This window comes from Stegodyphus dumicola, chromosome X2 (genome assembly GCF_044657685.1).
Source record: "Stegodyphus dumicola isolate Sdum_Otavi_A_Nest chromosome X2, ASM4465768v1".
NCBI lineage: Eukaryota > Metazoa > Arthropoda > Arachnida > Araneae > Eresidae > Stegodyphus > Stegodyphus dumicola.
In genome coordinates this window covers 126,133,696-126,151,121 of record NC_140781.1, presented here as the reverse complement: position 1 = coordinate 126,151,121, position 17,426 = coordinate 126,133,696, and the positions used below count along the sequence as shown (strand labels likewise).

Sequence of the window (17,426 nt, the reverse complement as noted above, 5' to 3'; positions counted from 1 at the left end):
ACGAGCCAGTTTCCCTTAGAAAATCATCCACAAAGGCATCCCTCCCTTTAGGTAGATAGCCCTCGTGTGGTTTGCCATAATTGAATAACCCAACCCAGCCCTCTTCAGAAAAGGTTTCGAATTTTTAGTTATTTTTCCAATTTGTTTCTGTAAGTTTCAAAATGCCTACAATATAGCTCACCCCCCCCCGTATTATATTTGCTGTAAGTAATTCAGATTACATATAAGAACGAAAACATCATCTCACAGATATTACACGAGCACTTTTGCTTGGCTAGGTGTGGGATAAACTGGTATTAAAAGAGATGGCATATTTGACACACATGAAATATTAAATATAAATCATGTAAACTAGAAATTAAAAAAAAATTGTAAAAATTCATTTCAACTACTATTATGGTAAAGAAATAATCGTTTTGAATCTCGAAATCACATTAATGGATATAGCCTGAAATAGTTTCAGCCTGGGTATTGCAATGTGTCGACGATCTGAAGCACTGAAATTCGCGCTTTAAATCTCACAGTGGTGACTGAAGAATATAGATTGGAACAAACGTTTACAGCCTTTGTCAAATACGTACCATCTAACAAAAATTTAAAAACTTTTGTACGATCACTACATTTTACAATGATTATTTTTTTCTTAATAGAAATATAAAACAAAATATACACTACATATGATAAAAACAAACTCAGAAGTAAATGACCAACAGGAATTTTGATAGCGTAGAAGTGTTGATCCATAATGAACAGGAAATTAGAGGCGAAGGCAGATTAAATCTTCATTATTTATTTTAGCAAACATGTTGCAGCCACAAACAAGTTGGCAAATTAAATGTGCCTATTCCAAAAAGCTTTCATTTTAGATACATTTGCAGTGAAATAGAAGGAGCAGACAGACAGACGTCCAGCTAAGGCGAAAGCGTTGAAAGCAAGTGCAGGGTGAAATCTTAATTCAGAGTGAGTTAATTTTGATTCTCAATGCATATTCACTGAATAGTTAATATTTCTGTAAAATTACTATTGGCTGTTTTATTTTTAGTTCCATTTACATCATGAGAATTACGCAAGCATCGTATGACATAGATTAGTCTCTAAATGATGCTGTGAAAATAGAAGTTACTACTATTTTTAGAATACAGAAGGAAAATTAATTTGCGCTGCTAGATCGATCTTTTACATATTCTTTATTTTTCTTACATATATATATATATATATAATATTGCCATTTGCACAATCTATTGGCTATTTATATTAAATATGCACACATAAAAATACTAGATTAAAAACTGGTTACCATTTTAATTATCAAAATTTAAGTTATAATACTTTAATTCTAAAACTTAGTGTTAAATTTGGACCTGTTTAAGAGAGATCAGTTTCTTTATGTCTGGTCTTGTTTCACATAGTTTTAACCGTAAATTAGGATCCAATTTTAATTTTGTTTTGTATTTATTTTTCAAATATAACATGGAAGAAAATCCTTGTTTACACAAATAGGTTCTGCAACAAGGCAATAAAAATTTAATAGCTTTATTTGAAATACCTTTAAATTCTTTCTTTCGGTTCAGCCAAAAGTTAATAAGTGTGTTATTTTTGAAATCTTCAGTTAGAGTTCGATCACAGGAAATTACTATCAATTGCTCTTTTTCTTCACGAGATTTTCTAATTTAATAGTTAAAAATACTTTGTTTCTTTGCGTACCACCTATTTTTCTCTTGCGTATCACCGAGAATCGTTGGTTTACATTATTAGTTGAGCAGCAGTCCAGCATTGGTAGAGTGTATACGACGTCTAAATAGCGGCAGTTTCACAGGTTTGATTACTAAACTGGTTGTATGGCTTCGTATCGTTTATTGCTTTTGTAACGTGAATATGAAACGGTTTTCATGACATCACTCCTGAGACACATAGCCTTCGTGTATTTTCTCGTAATCAATTAATTAGCCAACTTTAGTCACTAATCAACTAAATTAATATTAACCTATCCCATTAAAATGTAAATAAATAAATTTTTATATTAATAATTAAAATAAAATTATATTAAAATAAGTAAATAATAAGTAAAATAAGTAAACAATAATTAAAGAACATTACAATAAAGTAAGTAGCAATTAAAAAAGTACTAAACAACAATGAAATTTCAGTGAAGCTCGTACTAGTTTGCGCTTGATGAGAAATGAGGCTGATTAATGTATTCCACCTGAATGCTTATTAAGCAAAATCTCAACACATGTATCTGGAATTGTATAATAAAGAATAATTATTTACTGAAATGGCATACATATGAGAGAAAGGTTGGTTGATTGGAATAAATTCTATTTCAAAACCTGCACCATTGGATCGCAGAAAGAAAAGAACTACATCTTACGTACATAAATTGAAAAAAGAAAAGAATTTTAGCAAAAATACTGGAATAAATGCCCAGTAATATCTAAATATAAAAATGTTCCCGGAAGATTATTAAAGAACCATGATACGTAATTAAAAACTGGGAATTCCTTGATTCTATCAACTCGTATCACGAACTCGCAATGTCATACCACGCTAAGAAAGTGACGTCAGCAACTAATCACGACTAGTGATTCATGTTTGGAGCCGAAGGCCACTCGTTTTCCTTAATTTTTTTTCCAATTCGTAAAGAACTCGAGTATTATCCTGAATACTTTACCTAGTTATGTCACATATTTCAGACATTCCTCTAACTAAGCTAGTCTTTTGCCAAACAAATTTTAAAATCAATTTGTCGCTTGGAATAAAATTTACGAAAATCTGAAAAGCAGCTTATGACGTTTCCCACTCAAATTGGTTCAGCCTAAAGCCACTTTACTTCACATTAGTGTCTCCCAATTACATTTCGTCTGGTAAAGTTGATTTTTTTTTTAAATTGTTAGTAGCATACGACGCTTCTTCTCCAAATATTATTCCTTTGAATGAGACTGAAAAAAAATGGCAGGAATAAGGGAAAAGAAAAAAAGTGCAGTATGAAATCAAAATTTATTTATTTCTTTAAAATTTTTTTTTATTAAGAAATGACATTTAGAGAGAAAATAAATTTAATGTAATATGCACCCTGTCATTTTTTCCCAATAGTTTTCTCTCATATTTGATTTAATCCTTGAAAGGTATTTTCGAGTACAGGACGCTGCATTTAACTAAATTACCCTTTTTTATTTACTCACATTTAATGGAAGAATATAGATTCGCTGAAATATCCGCTTGAAAGAATAATCATCTTTGAATGGCAGGTTGTGATAAAAATATGAGTATTCTCCTCATATATCTTTGCAGAAATTCAATAAAGGTATTTGTTTTCTTATTCATAGCCTGGAATTAGTCCCAAAACATTTTCGTTATCTACTGAAGAAAATTCTATTCTTGGTGCCTTTGGCATTGAATTCTTCACAATACGTAAAGACCAAAACCTGTTGATGACCTTTTTTTCTAAAATGGTATAAAAATTTCATTCACATTTCTTCTTCGCACTTATATAAGTGGTTTCGGATTTCTAAAGTTAATTATTCCTATCTATATATTCACATATTATTAAAATTTTTCTTAAAGGCCTTCAATTTACATTGCCGAAACATTTACATTCCAAAGAGAGTTATTTTGAAAAAAAAAAAAAAACTTTTAAACGAAAGCCTTTGGATTCTTATGATTTCACATCTTAACTTACAAAATACCACGCAGATGTACTACGAATTCTTCAAGAATACCAAGCGCATGCTTAAACAGATACATTATTTCTTAGATTATTTCGCTTAAGGCAACGAGCTTTCTTGTCTTCTCATACAAGATTTCCTTAAGGATACAAAATATTTCTTCTGTCTGAAGAACATTAACAAAGCTAGAACTGACACCCGTCTCTCAATTGATTTGTTATATAGCATAGGAACATTTTCTTGTCTTTATTTTTCGAAACTTATCACCGTGTCACTTTATTTGGATATTACGGTTTATTCTTTCTTAAATTCTAAAGAGATTTTATGCTACATGTTACTTCCAATCTTGACATTTTCCAGTAAACATCGCTTTCTAAAACTGATTGTTATATAAGGAAAATAACTGCAGTCTTAAGTATTGCGTATACTGACATGTTTATGCCTGAAATACTTTGATTTTTATAGTATACATACGACCATATGTCATTATGATGGTACAATTTAAACATAAAGAAAATTGTTGAAAGATAAAATGAGATTCGAATTAAATACTCTACAACTGCGTTTGAATATTCGAAAACTAACATTAATATTTAAGCTGTTGTTGTATTTTTTTATGGTTGGGGAAACATTGCTGCAGTACAGTAATAGTCTGTAAGCATAAATATAGATATGAATTCAATAATTCGGGCCAAAGGCGTTTGTGCATTCTGTTTTCTTTATATTCATAATTATAGTTCTTATTAGACATTCCAGGTTTCCTTTCCTGAATCTTATTAATATTTCTGAGAATGATATCATTATATGATCAGCACCTGCTGTCTTTAATAATCCCGATTATTAATACCACAGCTAATTGGAAATTTTATTTGATTTTGTCATTATCACAGTGGCAATAATTTTAAACTGTAAAGCAATATTTTATAGCATTCTATGCAAATACTTGACATTATTAATATCTAAACCAAACTACCGGATTTATATTCTCTTCAAAACATTCGAATGTAAACAATTTTGTATATTGAATTAATATCAATTATAACTTGGAGGCTATGATCTTTGGCAGTTCAATTCAGTTGATTTCTATGTATCCATAGTGCATTTCGAATCCAAGTTATTGAAAGCGAATGGAGATTGAGTAAATCCTGAGTTCTATTGTGACAGGAACTGGATATGGAATTTAAACCGTGGTGCTTTGAATATTTGTGTAGCTCAATTAACAGCTGGCTGAGGACGGGTTTGGGGCTTGTACCGATCAAATGAATCTTCATTACTCATTGCAAGTAGAAGTGGACCATATTCTCTTAGACAGCAAATGCACTTTAATGATCTTACTTGACAGTGCAGACTGGCACTCACTTCAGATTCAACTCCCTTTGGCTGTGTCACATCATTGGAAACTGCGTAAAATTAATTTAGATTGCAACCTTGTGACAGATAGTTTAATCCTAGATTAAACTAATAGACTAAGGAAATTACGATAATATTCAAAGTTCTGCATTCTTCTTCAAAGTGCATTCGTAGAAATGGATCCCAGTTAGTATCAGATCCCTACACTGTGGAAATTCGAAGCATAAATATCAACTAAATCTAAAAGGAGATATAAGCATTTTCCAACTTAAATTAATGAAAAGCTTAAACATGGATTATGATGGAGCTTATAAAACTAAACATCTTACACCTTGTGCTATCTTATTCTCTAGAAAAGTGTCCCAAATGTAGACTTCGTGTTTTTTTTTTTTTTTTTTTTTTTTTTTTTCCTAATGCTATTTGGTAATAAATTATACGAAATTTGCCTTTAAATGTGAGCAAAATATTGCTTTTGCAAATAAGTGAAACATCAGTTTTACACTAGCGCAGTTGGATTAGATGTAACAGATGTGAATGCAATGCTTCCTGAACAGACGAGCAATCCAAATGATGGAAAGTTATAATTGACTTAGAGAAATACACACAACTTGACTAATATAATAATTGGATGGGAGGATTAAGACTAACAAAAAACCTCGGTGACTGCAAATTATTCTCTCCGGAAGACTCATCAGCTGTATGCTGTACAGTCGGTGGCTTTGCAAATGCGGTCAAGAGCAGGAGACTGACGTTAATTAGGCAAGGGGAAAGTAAACGGCTGTGTCAGGGATCATAAGGGGAGATATATTTTAAAAGGAAAGTGTTTTTAGGTCTCATTCAGTATCAGTATATCAGGAATATATATCGCACGCTGGAGATAATTTTTTTTTCGTACAGTGTTGCCATTGCTCGCTTTGAAATCGTTAAGTTTGTTAATGAAAAATTCGTTGAAGTATTATAAAATATGAAATCGATAATAAAACAAATTTTAAATTCAAATTAGGGCTTTCACATGCCGATATTCTATGGAAAATTACGTTATTCAAATTTTGATGGCTCTAGGCACCGACGTTTTATCAAAACATACATACATTCATGCAGACTCTTCATTATTTAATTTCTTTAAATATAATAAAGGGCGATAATATTTGGTGACAACAATTTGAAAAGTGATTCATCGTTTATAGTTTTCAACACAAAATGCCAAAATGAAATTAATAATCCTTCTGGGCAAATTGCCCCTTTGAACTAATAATGTATTCTAAGAGCGATGGGCTGATGCCTAGCAGTAAGGGTTTGGAATCAAGAATATATTTCGCAGAACCATTATATTACTTGCAAGTATTTCATTAACTGATATCGTTAAATTTTGAAATTTCATATAAACTAGAAAAGGGATAAAAAAATTAGGAAATATTTTATTTTTAAATAAGCATTCAATTTATGTGTAGATAGCTGCAAATATTTTACTCAGTTGTTGTAGCAGAGTTGTAATTTTATTGGGGGAAAACTAGGAAATTCCACTGGTTAAGTAATGGAAAATCGAGATTTTTTTGCTATCGAGGAGCAAAATTCTTTTTTCTGGGAGTTCTATACCAGAAACGAAGCAATAACACAGATAACTAGCATGTGTAACTAGATAACCCTAAATGAAATATTATACATTTTTTTAAATTACAAATTTACATTTATTAATCAATTTAAGAAATGCATACAAAAGCATTAAAATCAAGATTACTGTTTAATTTGACGGTATTTTTAGACATTATGCTGTACATAAAACGGCTTTTCTTCGTTAAGAAGTTCGTTTTTAAAAAGGTACCCTTTTTCATCGAAATCGTTGGCACTGATACGAAATTTCGTATTTATTTCGAAATTTATTTAACGTTGACAGCAATATTTTCCTCTTTGCACATTAAACAAATTAACTTTTGAGGGGATTCGGTTAATTCACAATCCGATTAATCTGACAATTTAAGAAGAAAAAAAATTTACTAATCTACCGTGTATTAACATTCCCACTCTCATGTGCATCTGGTCTCTTTGAAACAAGATTTGCATCTATGTGGATTTCAAGAAGATTCTGCTGCTGTCAGTCATTTCCTAATATTCTGAGAAAACAAAGACTTTTCGAAGAGTAAAACTGCCTATGTAACGTCAAGTCGAAGACTTTATGTGAATGACCAGAATTGTATCAGTCCTGTAACGCGAAGTAAAAAAATGTGTCGATACTTGATAGTGAAATTAAGTGACAGATGGTTACCCATAATAAGACGATAACAGATGGTTACCCAAAATAAGACGAATAGCTAACATAAGGCTTCACACTTTTAGATAGAACAAGAGGTACGTATTTATAAATATCCTATTATTTTTTCCTAATTCACTCAAGTACAAAGCGTTATCAGAGACAAAGAATATCTTATTACAATAATGAGTTCGATAGGCACAAATTTCTCCTCTTTATATGACTTCAAATAAGTGGCATGAATTGGTAAATACTGATAACGATGAGTAATGTGACACCCACTGTAAGTGAGAAACAATTAGATTTTTAATTCTCCAAAATTGCCACACAGGATGAATGATTTTCATTGCAAAGAGCAGATAGATTTTCGCTGCAGTTTTCTACTTGACTTGCCAGTTAAAGTATACGACTCTCCAATTAAGCTTCAGGTATCTAGTGTTTCTTTATTGTAAGAGAGGTCTTTTATTCGAACTGGCTGTTTCACCGAAACCAATGTAAGTGTTTATAAAATGAAATGGGAGAAAAACAACCGAATTTAAAGTTCAAAATTAAGCAAAAAAAGAAAAGAAAAGAAAAAACCAATTTTCATCTGGCTAGCGTTTGAATAAAACTATCAAATTTGAAAGGCGATCAGACATATATCGGTCTTCTTTAGGAATAAAAAATGTATTTCTGAAGAAGTGGGACCTTATATTTCTGGTTTACTTATTAACCCATAAGGAATATTTTTTGCAGATAAGTAACATAAATAATTATGTCATTGTATAATTGTTGAAAACTTATTCATTGACCATACGATATTTTCAGGTTATCCTTTAATTTTGATTAGGAGTGGATCACAAATATTAGCATTCAGTCAGTAAAGTCGCTGAACAATGACTGTTTATTCCGCGTTCAAATCCCGGTAAGCGGAAGTTTTCGTAGTTTTCCTTTAGGTCAGCGGTCGCCAACCGGTGGTCCATTAAAACGTTTTGATGGTCCGCAGAAAAATTGCGACATTATTTATATTTTTATGAAGATTCAGTTTAAAAAAATGATAAGTAACAAAACCTATTATGGAATATGAATTATACTTTTTTTTTTAATTTTAGCTACTACTTTTAGCGAAATTTCTTCTGAATTTGCGACTTTTTAGCTTACTTTTGCAGGTCTATCTAGCAACATTTGAAAGTGAGAGTTGGCATCCATGGATATGCTGCTGCTATCAATAATAGCGTGAACTGAAATTCTCTTTCCTTTTGAATTACAAACATATGCTATTGTAGTCGTTAATAACAGTTTCTCTCCGTGACAATAGGAAACTGAATTTTTGTGGGAACCATCTGCATTCTTGTTTATAATTGCATCACTGGAAGTTTCCGTTTTGTTTTCTCTAACTGTTGATCGATGGCGCCATTGCTGAGTAAGCGATAATTATTATGCTTACAATAATTAAAAAATGGCGGCATAATACTTTCAGTTTATTGATATTGTTTTGCGTTTGCCGAGTTGTTCTTGCTTTTCGTGAAGTTCCTTTTCAGTGATATAGAAATGTGACGGTTTCTGTAAAAAAAAGGTAAGATTTTTGTACTTTTCATAATATTTTTCATTGTGAACGAAATCTCTGTATCAGTGAGATGTTAATGCGTGTTAATATGTTGTTTTTAAGGTCTGATTTATAGGGTTTTGTTTTAAATTTATATTAGTGGTCCGTCAAATATAAAATTATGTATGTAGTGGTCCGTGAAGTTCTAAGGGTTGACGACCGCTGCTCTAGGTAATATGAATACTATAAGGTATTTCTCCCGCCTTCTAGGCTTGCCTTCGTGGTGTGGTGGTCTGCACGCTGGGCGCGTATTCCAGAGGTCCGTGGTTCGATTCCCGGCGAAGGCTTTGCTCATTTTTCACATCTCCTGCTTCCAAAAAATACCTAAGGTCTCTACAATACAACTCATTTTCTCTTAAAATGTTCTCCGTGAAGATAACCTTCTCTTTAATTAATAGTCCTTGCGTGCTCTTGCGTAATCCTAATAAGCCAGTCAACGTATATTGTATGCTGATTGTATGACCTGTATGGATAAATTCTAAAATCCCTGCAATGCCAACTAGATAGACAAAAATTTGAATTTTTCCTGATTGCAATAAAATATATCACTCAATTTTTTCCTTCACACTTGGTCGACAAGCTAATTTTGCCTGACATTATATGACGGACCTACATGAATTTATAAATCTAAAATAATGCATTTAAAAAGAAATTAGATCATAAAATGTTGGTGACATGCAAGAGCATTTTATTTATGGCAAACTTCCTAGATTTATTTCAAAAAGAATAAAGAAAGCTGTAAAAATCTCCTTACTCTTACATCAGAATTGATTAAGTTACACCCACACACTCAAAGAGGAAGATAAATGAGCCATTATTCAAGAAGAGTGATAAAGAATCCATAAAATTTATTAAAGTTATTTATTTCTTCGAATGAAAATTCTGAGACTAGAAGATATCGATCAGTGTAATTTATAATCGAAAATAAAGCTATAAATTTTCATCTCCCATCAAAACAGTTGGCATTATAATTCATTCACTTTTCAGAAACCTATTTTCAAGAAATTCTGCAAAATATTTCTTAAAAGTTCTTGAAAATTATAGGAAATAGCCCAAAAATAAGTATATGTAAAAGATCGTATTACTTTACGAAGTCTTCAGTTAAGTTAAAATCTATAGAACATAATTCTTATTTATACATGTAAGCAGGTATAATTAATGGCATAAACTGTGTTCTTTAAAAATGTATCTATTTATGTTTCTAAAAACTGTAAGTATAACAAGAAAAAATTTTAAATAAATCATTATTGACTTTTTGCTCAAGTAATTTAAAAAAAGTCGGACTTTGCCAAATGGTTTCACTGGTAATGAAAGGAAAAGAAACTAGCTTAAATTCCAAAATTAGCGGAAAAATATCCTTACATATGATTATATTTTGTAGATTTCGATGGATGTTCTCATAGTTCGCTCTCTGTAGAAACTTCTGGGATTTTCGAAGACAAGAAACATGAAACATCAGCTATGCACTTGTTGATATTCGAACCGCGTGCAATCCCCGTATCACATATAATACCATCAAGCAACGCGATTTAGCTTCAATTATGAATAAGCGTGACCTAATCACATACACATAACATCTGCGCTTTCGTTTGATTTAGCCCTGATTGATTCTCAAGAAGCTACTTTTTTTTATAAACAAGGCGACAAATTAACTGTTATTGCCGTCTTTTTTCCTTGCATTTTTAAAGAAATGATTAAATTTTTTAACCTGACTTTATAATATTTTTGGTCATAAGGTCTTCATTGACAAGGGGGACCGGGTCGTCCTCCAATCCACCCTTATAGCCTTTTTACGAAACGCAGCGGCTGAGCACTGGCAGGTTGACCTGGGATCGATTCCATTTGAACAAATTGGCTTCATGAGCGTTTTCGTGTTTTTTTTTTTTTACTATCTATGACGTAGATACAGTTTGCCTTACGAAAGTCCTCCACGAAGGCGTTTCCTATTGGGAGATAGCCGTAAAGTACTTTGCCATTATCAAATAACTCAAACTAGAGAATTCCGAATTCATTTCAAATGTCTCTAAAATTAAGACACTATCATCAATATAGGCATAATTTTAGCCACAAAGGGTTAGGTTAAGTTACGTTATTCGAACGTAGCGAAGCGCAAGAGGACTAGCTACAGGGATTCCTTTGTGTAGTATCTTTAAGGAAACTGTGCTCGTTTTCATGTTACACATGGGAAAAAATAATAATGCAATCAGCTCGTTGACTTAAGTTAGAACCCAGGTAGAACTACCAGTATTCAGCAGTCTTAACACTCGTCCACTGGCGGGACTTTTGCCACAAAGGAAAACAGGTAAACTATATATTTTTGATAGAAAGTAAGTGTCTTCTGTTACAAAATCTAAATAGCCAACAGTTAAACTGAAAAGTACGTCCTTTTTAATCACTTGTTTTTCATTGATTTTATGTCAGTTCTTAGATAAATTAACAATAGTTTATATTTGAAATTTTCATTACTTTGCCTTCAATTTAATCTTTCCCTTTTATAAATGGCTTATGTATCAACTAATAATTCCAAAACCTCTTCAACAGCAGCACTATCGCTTCGCAGCTCTCTCGATATTATGGCTGTCTCTCTTCGAGATCGATGAAACCAATCATGGCTCGTGGTTAAGGATATAGTAAGCTGCACTCTTACCGTGTGCCTTTTTATGTTCCCCAAAACTATTTTGATGCTTAAATTAGCATTAGGTTTATTTGGAAGATACGTTGCTGAATGTTTCTCTCTTATGACTTTCCCGTACTTTGTGTCGGCAGTCGCCAGTATGATAGCTCTCGAACGTTTAGCCATAAAACAGAGAAAACAAGATAAATAAGTACCGAAACAAGCAATTGCCAGTAGATTCACAAAGCTCTTTAAATATGTATTTAAAATTCGCTGTCTGCTTTGACATTAAAATAATAAATCTTAGAAAAACAAGTTGTTACTAAACTTTCATAAATTTCAGGACTCAGCGTATATATTCATACAAATTATATATCGAAATGATAAATTAATATTATTCGTTTACAGATAAAAGCCCTGTTTATTATTATATATGTTTGTAACAGCTAATATTGTAATATCTTCTCTTTCTATGACACACTGTATCTGTTCACTGTCTAATATTGTATACTCTATTTTTATTATCAGAGTTATCACTTTCTGTTTGTGTGGAAATGATTAGAACTTGGGCGAAATTTGCAATCTATAATTTACCTTTAGCCCATTGGGGTTCTTAATAGATTTTCAGTATTGTTATTTTCGGTTTTGAAGACTCGTCGGCATTTTTTACCGTCTTGGCTTCAGGAAAATCATACGCAAATCTTCATTGTGTGCTTCCTTACCTTTTTCCGTTTGACAGATATTTAAGATTTTGAAAGTCTCAGATCAAGGATTATATTATCGATATATATCTGAGTTGAAATTTTTGAGAGCTTGAACAAAAACAAAATCTAAAAATAATTAATGAAATAATATTCATGTAAAACCGATGTTATAATATTGGTCACAAAATTTGAAAATGAAGTAGGCTTACTAGATAAAAGTGTTTGGATGACTAAACAGAAAAAGTACCGCTGTAGATAGACTCTTCTGAATAATAACAACACGAACTTAAAAATGAGAAACAATTTCAACTAATAAATTAAAAATGTCAGGTAGCGTTATTTTGAATGAATCTATTGAAAATCGTGCGCCTGTAGGTACCGATAGTGGTGAAAAGTATATCCCGTAATTGGAATGGACTCGTAAATTTTACAGCCTAGTAGTAGTAGAAACTCCTAGTAGTAGAAATTAGTAGCCTAAAGTCTTTTAATCGATTTTTGAATTCGCTTCCCCTAATTCTCACGCGGAAGTTTCAACAGGCTTGTGAATTTTTACAACATATTCTTTTCTCTTTATAAAATTAGTTCCATCGACAAAACAAATCTCATCTATTTCAGTTCATAGGTCAGTTTACGTTATCAGAGTATGGCAAAGCACAACGAGGGCTATCTGCGTAAGGGGAGGAATGCCTCCGTGGAGGACATTTCTAATGTAAGTTCATAAACATGAAATGTCTTTTAACACGAAGTGAATACTTAATGGTTTTTAAAGGTCTAGCTCATGGGCTAAACAATTTCGAAGAAAGTACTCAGAAACATATCTATTAACATTAAAAAAATTTTCTGCAGTTATAAGTATACTTTATTTTTGCAGTTTGTAAATAAAAAAGGAAGTTAAATAATGTTCATGAAGTCGACAAGAAAGATTTCAAATAAATTTTGAGACCTTTAATATCCATGAAGTTAAAAAGTAAAGAAAAGAATAAAAGAAGCTATATTTAATGGTCGTATATCGATTAGAAAGAACGCCATTGAAGAACTTTCACCAAAACAAATCCAAAAGAGATGGTCGTACAAAGTTATGGAAATTGGTAAAATTCCATTCATTTGATACCTTCAAAATTAAAAGCATTTCCTTTCCTGTGTTAAGTACTAGTATAGTTGGGCTCGGTTTAAAACATTCCTGATCCTGTATATATCCAACACGCAAGAAAATAGTTTTTTGCGTGTTGGATGAAGGTAGGTATTCAATCAGTGGGAAGCAAAATATTTTAATGCGCAGAAATAAAGGAGCCACGATAGGTTTCTCAAAAAACGGAAATGAAAAATGACCAGATTCATGCGGTCATAATAATATTTTCTGAAAGTCGTGGACAGTATAGTTACTAAAAAAAGCATTTTAGAGGAAGCAAACCAAACGGAAAACGTTTCGAGCTTCGCTTTGTAAAATAGCTACATACCATTTCAAACATAACTATATTTTAAAGCTGCAGAATTAACTATTCTGAATAAAGTTAGTAATTTCCTTTCTTGGCTAATACTGGAAACATGACATTTTTTATTGTGGTATTTCTATTGGATTCTCAAATCACTGCGGTATCAGCTACCTTCGTGCATGATGCATCACTGTCATTACAAATATTTATGGTTGGTTTGGTTTATTTAATTATGGTAAAGCACTCGAGGGCTAGCTGCCTAAGCGGAGAGATGACTCCTTGGAGATTTTCTAAGAGAAACTGGCTCGTATACGTTGTAAATAACCACGAAGACGTCCAAGCAACCAGCCCGTTCGTCGGGATTGGAACCTCAGACCCAACAACCAGTGTTCAGCGATTTTACCGTTCGGCCACTGGTGGGCGCAAATATTTATGATAAACAATTATAAGATTGTCAATTTATTGTAACGTTGTGATTTTATCACTTGTCTGACAGTAACCTCAGATCAAGCCCAGGAAATTCATCGTAGGAAGTAAAGCAAGATTGCGCCTGTAGTTGGCAAAGCCTTGAACACCCTCCACGTGACAGTACGACTTTACTCAGTTTCACCCCCAATGGAGAGCACCTCGGGGGGGATGGCACTGTGGGTCTCCTATCCCTCTTTTCCTACCGCCGATCTTTCGAAAGAAATTAATTTCGGCTCGCCATATATTTGTCATGCCTCCATGCGGCAAAGACACTATACATTTACAAACATCCATGCTTTCATCGGAATTCGAACCCGGGCCCATCGGTTTCGCTGACCACTATACTGTTTGGGTGTTTATTTACTGTAATAAAAGGTAATGCTGTATGCTGAAATTCTTCAAACGAGCATGTTTTATTTTGGTTAATTTCTTTTATCTTCGGCTTAAAGCGGAAAAGGATAACTGTGCCAAGGAATGGAAGCTAAGACATATTGAATGGCATTTAAATTTCTGGCTCTCTCTAGAATGGCATGCCCCATTAGTGGCCCAATGTTTAAAACTTCTGAATACTGGTAGTTTGGATTTGAAGCCAGGCGAACAGAATGCCTGTGTAATTGTTTCTCCCCGTGTATAACTTCAATACCAGCCAGTTCCTCTCAGAAAGTATTACACGAATACCTCTCTTCCCTTAGACTGGTAGCCCTCGACTTTGTCATATTCAAATAACCCAACCTATTGAATGGTATTTAAACGTCTAGCTATGAATAGTACGTTCCTGAAAACTAGTGTATCACGGAAGCCATCGGGTTGCCAATCCGGTTACTAATCAACACTTGGGTTACTAACAAATCCGGGTTACTACTTTCTGATTGATGTTAATGAAGATGGATCATTGCAGTGTTACTACCTCCAGATACAAATAACATATAAATTGAGCAAAAATCGCACTGTCATTTGTAAGGTTGTAAGATTCCAAACCTAGAAGATATTGCAATGTGTCTGGAACGTTGATAACTGGTAAGCGGATAATTGCTTAGTTCAAAATTATAGAAGCGTAAACTGACGAAGGGTTGAGTACCTCTTTATTATTCAAAATAAACTTAACAGACGATTCCTTTCTTGGAGTTTACAATAAAGCCTCCACTTGGGCTTGAATTCAGGAATACTAAGAATTAGAACTTAGCTAAACTTAACTAGAAAGACATAGAGAAGCTATCAACATTATAACAGAGTTGGGCCATTAATGGCGAAGCTATCAAGGGCCTAAAGTACGGCCGAGCGTAAAATTAGTTTAAGAGAGAGAGAGTAGCCTAAAAGGAGAACGCGCGTTGCTCAGAATATCTGGCTGTCTAACGAAGTCAGTAGAACTTCACAGTGAAATACTTCTTCTCCTCATTTGCATTTGACCGCGATTCTGAAAATACGTTCTGGCCGAAAGTTGTAAGCTGAAATTCAGAGAGGACATGAAAGTAACTTTTAACTAAAAATTAACTGTTAAAGAAATTAGGTGCTGAAGGCTGTTGGCAACGACAGGCGTATCTTGCGCTTCTTGCCACGAGATATTTCGTGGGCTTGTTCTGATGTTACTGTCAGACAAGTGAGATAAGTCACAACACAACGCCATGCCTTTGTGGAGGAATTTTAAGAGAAACTTGCTTGTGCCCACATTACACATGGTGAATACCATGCAACCAGCCTGTTTGCTGAGAATCCAGCTCAGTCGAGCTACAAGTGTTCAGCGACTATACCGTTCGGCCGTTGGTGAACCGAAAAAATAGGATGCCATTGAATCAAAAAAAAGAATTCAGAAATTATCCATTAAATACGAGGTGTGATTGCTATTAAGATATGCATGACTTTTTAATTTTTCATTTCACTAGCTTCGACCATCACAGCTTTAATCTGTTTTCAAGTATCTCAACACTAGTCTCTAAACGTGATTTCTCTCTGCTTCCAGTGCTATGTTTTACTAATATCTGTGAAAAATATTTGATTTGGAAAACAAATTATTATAGCTAGCTCTGTACATAAATTACTGGATTTTTTTATCTACATAAGGTGTCAAACAAGAAAAACCATAGAACTCTCTGTGAATTCTCTAAATTAAGTATTGCTCAATAATTATAAATAAAACCTCATTTAGAAAATCTACGCAGGCTCTAGAAAGTACACTTTTAAATCTTCGGATTATGAACGATTTATCGGAAACTCACTTTGCAAACTTTTTCTAATCTTGATGGTATTGATTAATATGTTTTCTGAAAAATCTGCTACTCGATCGTAGCACCAGTAGGCAGGTAAATTATTAAGGCAAAGAGCACGGAACTGATCTATACCTAAAGAAGAACGTTTAAATTAAGAATTGAGCAGAAACTGGGATTGTGCTTGCATTGTTTACGGTGAAAAAATTACGAAAATTCGTATGCTCGTTAAATCATTTACTGTACAGCAAATTCGGGATACGCCAGTGTTTCAGTTTTTTTGCTCAGTCGATCATAATTGATTTATCTATAGCCCTTACTCTCCTATGCTATGAAATTAATTGAGGATAATGCACATATCTTTATTAATTTATTGATAAGTTACTTGCTGTCGTAGTCATAGATCTCAAAACCTTTCTCTTAATACTTCTCAACATATATAAAAATTTATTTGTTAGAGTAAGAATATTATATATTTAGAGTAAGAACATAATATATTTAGAGTAAGAACATAATATATTTAGATTAAAAACATAATATATTTATAGTAAGAACATAATATATTTAGAGCAAGAACATAATATATTTAGAATAAGAACATAATATATTTAGAGTAAGAACTTAATATATTTAGAGTAAGAACATAATATATTTAGAGTAATAACATAATATATTTGCGTTGTGCATTGAAATATATAACCCGTTTTAAATGGTAAATGATAGCAGAATTTTACATTACATGGTAACTTATCCGAGTCGAAATAAAACTTACTGAACTCGCATGAGAAACAAACTAATCGCTTTCTTCAAAACCTTGATTTACGATTCCAAATTCAGGACAAGGAAAGCTATCGATTACTACAAACATCATCTCGACAAAAACTTATTGATCAGTGTTTAGTTTTTCCAACACGTTATAAGCGCTTTTGCATACCTTAAAATCAAATGTTAAGCCAGACAAAGGTCCAGTGGTACAGCTGCCGAACACTAGAAATTAATTCAATCAGGATTCAGATCTCGGCGAAGATACTGGTTGCATGAGAGTGTTTGTAATCCTCCCCTCTCCCCATATGTAACGCAGATACGAGACAGTTTCTCTTAAAACGTTCTCCAAGAAGACGTACCTATCCCTCATCTTGGCAGATAGCCTTTGTATGT

The 17,426-nt window shown here is 32.9% G+C and overlaps 1 protein-coding gene across 3 annotated transcripts in view; it reads left to right on the top strand.

Annotated features, from left to right (window-relative positions):
• The window catches only part of LOC118192663 (larval cuticle protein 16/17-like), a 239,232-nt gene that overhangs the window by 113,139 nt on the left and 108,667 nt on the right, over nucleotides 1-17,426 (top strand). Inside the window, exon 1 of one of the 3 annotated variants that reach the window (XM_035363668.2) lies at nucleotides 893-960. The exons of the other annotated variants lie outside the window; for them this stretch is intronic. The gene's annotated coding sequence lies outside the window, so the exon portion shown is untranslated. Of the gene's footprint in view, nucleotides 1-892; nucleotides 961-17,426 lie in introns of those variants that run through there. 3 annotated transcript variants of the gene reach the window in all.